Source organism: Montipora capricornis, chromosome 10 (assembly GCF_036669925.1).
Source record: "Montipora capricornis isolate CH-2021 chromosome 10, ASM3666992v2, whole genome shotgun sequence".
NCBI lineage: Eukaryota > Metazoa > Cnidaria > Anthozoa > Scleractinia > Acroporidae > Montipora > Montipora capricornis.
This window is the reverse complement of record NC_090892.1, coordinates 51385487-51390486: the sequence shown is the minus strand read 5'-3', so window position 1 is coordinate 51390486 and position 5000 is coordinate 51385487. Positions and strand designations below refer to the sequence as shown.

The following is a 5000-nucleotide window of genomic DNA, read 5'->3' as shown; positions in this document are numbered from 1 at the left end:
ACATTCCGTTGTTACTGACATAATTAGCACTTTTTCCGTACTTAGAAATTCAACTTAACGCTTTGTACATTAATCAACTGAAGATGACACAAGTCTCTGTCGAAACATGTCATATAATTTCAAAAGTTTTGTCGTTTTCTTTAAATTTCGGATATGAAATCAAGTGAAGCTATGATCCTCGCAGTTAAGAATGCAATTTTTTTTATTCATTCCTCACGGGAACATTGAAACCCACAAATGACCATCTCCCAACGTCAGTGGCTTCATAGCTCAGTTGGTTAGAGCGTCGCACCGGTATCGCGAGATCACGGGTTCAAACCCCGTTGAAGTCCTGAATTTTTCAGGCTTCTTTACGCTATTGCAAAAATTGCATTCTTAACTGCGAGGATCGTAGCTTCACTTGATTTCATATCCGCAGTTCACATATGATCCATTTCATATATCATTTCATCGTTGATCAATATCTCTGTTTAATAACCTGGCGATTTTAGACGTGTGATCGTCAGACATCTTCTGGTAGTGTTTCTTGCGTAGCAAGGCAATTGTTTTCAAGGTGCATAGGTAACGGAAAGCTCACTAAGCTGTTTTTTTTCAGTGATGGTGTCTGCTCAGTGTAATTTGGCGCGTAGTTCCTCTGCGATGACATTTATCTATCAAAGAGTACACAATATCCGACATCTTTCAATGAATCTGCAAATCGGTGACAATGATTGGTGTCGTATGATGTCACAGCCCTTTTAACTAACATTGCGTTAGAAGAAACTATTCAGATTTTAGCAAAGAAAGCATTCAATAGGAACTGGTTTAACAATATACACAACCTTAACATCTTGGAAGGACAACTAATTGAACTGCTCACAATTGCAACCAAAGATCAACTTTTCCAGTTTAACTGCGGCTTGTTCGAGGAAATAGACGGTGTTGCGATGGGCTCACCATCATGAGGATCACTAATGGCAAACACCTTTATGTGCTCCATCAAGGAGAAACTTTCACATGAAAACAAACTTCCCAATTTCTACAAAAGATACGTGGATAAAACCTTCGCCCTAGTACCTGACCTTACCGCTGCTACCGACTTCCTTTCAGTTGTGAATGATGGGCACCTGGCAATCCAATTTACAATGGAAACAGCAGTCAACAACTGCTTACCCTTCGTAGGCATGGTAATCACTAAGACCGATCACCACATTAACACCTCTGTCTACAGAAAAAAGATCAAAGGGCTTCTACTCCACTATCAGAGCCATGTGGACAACAGATATAAACGATCGCTAATAAGAACTATGCTTGATCGCGCTAAACGTTTGTCATCCTCTCCGGACCTCTTCTCCAATGAATGCCATTATCGAAGAAAAATTTTTCTGAAACTAAGATATCCTGAAAAACTTATTTCTACTTTTAAGAGATTTCACGCCTCCCAAGACACCAAAACTGTATTAGGCCAGTCGACAGCCCTGTACGAATAACCTTGCCTTTCAAAGATCAGAAATCCGCCGACTCCGTGCGCAGGCAACTAAGCGACCGTTGGAAAGAAAATCGATCGTGTATTACAACCAGTTTTCACAAGTAGGAAAATCTCTGATGATTTGAAAGTTACGGAAACAAAGCCCTCACTTGTAAACCAACAATGCGTTGTCTATGAATTTCAATGTAATTCGTGTGATTCGAATAATATACACGAGCCCTCATCTCCACCTGCGCATTGAGGAGCATAAATATTCTGTCACCAGTAAACATCTGAGGGACAAACACAACCAAAGATCCAACACTCTTCACGAGCAATTTACCACCTTAAAGAAAGTTTGAGTGCCTTATTTATGACATGCGGATAAGGAAAAAGAGACCGACTCTGAACACTCAAAATGCCTCCATTCCAGCAAAACTGTTTATTTAGATTTTGTTCATTCTTTTGTTTATCTCCGTCTCATTTATTCTAATGTATTTTTCCACTCTCTATGCTTTATATAACGTTACCTAAGGTAAAAAAGGTAAAGTCTCCGCTTACGAGCCAGAAGGCTCATCAGGCCGGCGCTTATCTCCGGTTTCTGTAGCATGAAGCGACTAGGAGTATTTGTACTCCCCCCTGGATGGGATGCTAGTCCATCGCAGGGTTACCCCCAGCATTACGCCGGTACCCATTTATACACCTGGGTGGAGAGAGGCACCGTGAGAGTAAAGTGTCTTGCCCAAGAACACAACACAATGTCCCCTGCCAGGCCCCGAACCCGGACCACTCGATCCGGAGTCGAGCGCACTAACCATGAGGCCACCGCGCCTCCCATAACGTTACCTAACTTACGATAATTTGCATTTGATAATGGTGACATGTCGAGGCGGAAACGTAATATTTTTATCTCGCTACGTTTTACTCTGAAATGTTTTTCATAACCTTTCGTTATTAACAACAACTGTGACATAATAATTATTTCACAGTTTTTAATTGCCATAATTCATGATAGTGTTTTACATTTGAGGAGCCCTTTTGTTTTTATGGATATAACTGTAATTAAACCATTATTATTATTATCATTATCATTATCATTATCATTATTAATGAAACTTATTTCCCTTGGTCATGACACTTAATAGGCTCCTCCTCTATCATCATCAACAATTTTCAAGAGAGTCGAAGTCTTTTGTCCGCCATTTTGCGTCTCGCAGAAGATCTTGGCAGCCTATATAGTCCATGTCTCTATGTGTAGACTAGCGTGAGTTTGAGTCATGTCACGTGTCGATAACATAGCCTTTCCTCTTGCGGTACAAACAAAACCCAAGTCTAAAACTTACATGATGAGGCATTTCTTCGTGATCGATCAGCATTATAACGTTCTAAAGGAAGAATAGGCATACGGTTGCCATTTTTATTCCTGCTTCAGATAAACGTACACCCAGCATGTACACTTGCCCTACAATTGAATTTCTGCGGATGTCTGGTTTACTTGCCTGGCACATAAATTTAAAAGGATTTCTTTGAGCTGTGGCTGTGAGTTCATCTATCAAGCTAAGCATAAACCCCGCACAAAGAGCAAATTAGAGCAGGTTTCCTCTGGCTTTTGAAGTTTAGGAGATTTGCAATGTTATTACATATTTCGTGGATTTGGTTGCAAAATACGCGATCAAGATTTGGAATTTTGTGTGGTGGAATAATAAATAAAGGTTGGTTAATCCATTCTTTTTTACTGAATCATGTATTCTCGTGAGGAGCATCGCCATCTGGAACTCGACTATACGTATGTAAATCGAACAAAATTGCATGAAAAGCTTAGAGTAAGACTTCTCAACCTTACAATACACACTTCCTTATGCCTTTTCTTTAGTTTAAGTTAAGTTTACATCAGTATTACATCTAAAATAAATAATTTCAATTCTTTTTACTGAGCTTAAAATTGTTTGGTTATTTCCTCCCTTATATTTGTTATGTAAAATTGCAAATATTTTGAGGCATCATATCACTCTTCCTCACAAAGGTGAGGAATTATAATACAGCTTAAGACTTGAATTACTTTTATAGGCTTTCTCGTTTAATACTTGTTTCTGTGACAAGCAAATGGCATAACATCTTGCCACAAATACAATGTGTAGAGACTAGAATCTTGCTTGTGGTGTCTCCATTAGAGCTACATGTTGCAAGGCAAAGTTAAAAAAAAAGGCTTGTCACAAATATTTAATAAGGATTTACATGATTCTTGCAAACACTTATCTCTGCTGCATGACCTCTTGCAGCCACGGTGTTCTGACCAATCCTATGTGTTACAGCAGGAGTTCGCCAGGCTCATCAGCACCTTTCAAATGTGTATCCGGAGGCAACCCCCTGCCCAACCCATTATTCTTGTTGTTTTGGAAATTAACCAAGAGACAATTACATTAAGATGCCTCCCTTGATCTGCCACTTTTTAATTTAACTCTTTCTCAATCGTTTCAGACAAACTTTAAGGTGTGTTGTGTTTACGGACTTAACGCGACTTAAGGCAACTTAAGATCCCAGTGGCATATGTAAGAGGGTCTAGAATGAAAGTTTTAGCCTAACAGGTTCTTACATTCTAAGTTCTTATATGTGGGTGTTTACTGTAGAATAACGCGATTTAATATTTTTAGACGACTATCTCGACGCCGTCGTCTTCGACGCCCTTGCTTAAGCTCCCGCCCCTATTATTATTACTGTTGCACCACTATTGTGGAATTAAGTACAACAACCCGCAATTTGCCACTATGCATGATGTGTACAAATGCACGATAAAGGTTACTGATTACCATGTTTCGGGCTATCCTCGGTATCAAAACCTGTTGAAATCTCTTTTGTTTCGTAAGCGGTTTAAGGTATCGTTTCAATATTTTTGTCTCTCTCTCTTTGTGCTTTGTGTTTCCTCATCCCTGAGTTCCACATGTTTGTACACTGAAGATGAGCCCATGCCAAGGAACCGCTGTAAACGATTGATGAAAAATTGCACAATTTGTGAGCAATCATTAGAGTTTAAGAAAACTTCGACTAGACCTGAACTACAGTTATTCTTACATGTAATATGCCTATGAATGGGCCCTGAAGGATAACAATGCTTCTTGGCATCTCAGCAACGAAATAAAGGCAGCTTCTGATGATCGCTATCGGTTTCCTTTAGCCTCCTTTAGCTGGAAAGCGAGATAAAACCTATACGTTTTTGTTAAAGCAAATCACAAACTAGAAAAAATGTGAATTCAGAAAGGATTAATAATAAACGCCTTAGTGCCTTAGATAATATTTATTCCTTGGGAACTCTGATAATCCGGGTAAATTACTTTGACAAAATAAAAGATTTAAAACGAGCACACAGCATTGTCGTCTTATCAATATAGTATTTGTCTTTTTTCCCACCCAAAACTCACATTATCGGTAAGTTTAAAAAAAGCAACATACCGTGAAATCCATTGATGATAACACATGATGCCTCGAAAACCTCTGGATCGGTTTCCTCTTCTCCTTCCAGAAGGACGTCTAGGACATTGAAACTACGTGGGTCATG

General features: G+C 39.2%; 1 long non-coding RNA gene across 1 annotated transcript; it reads right to left on the bottom strand.

Moving 5' to 3' along the window:
• Nucleotides 1-2469: 2469 nt before the first annotated feature.
• Nucleotides 2470-4986, bottom strand: LOC138019244 (uncharacterized). The gene is made up of 3 exons (XR_011126119.1): nt 4895-4986; nt 4517-4629; nt 2470-4424 (listed from the first exon to the last, which is right to left on the bottom strand). It is a non-coding gene; the product is annotated as an uncharacterized lncRNA (long non-coding RNA).
• Nucleotides 4987-5000: the final 14 nt, after the last annotated feature.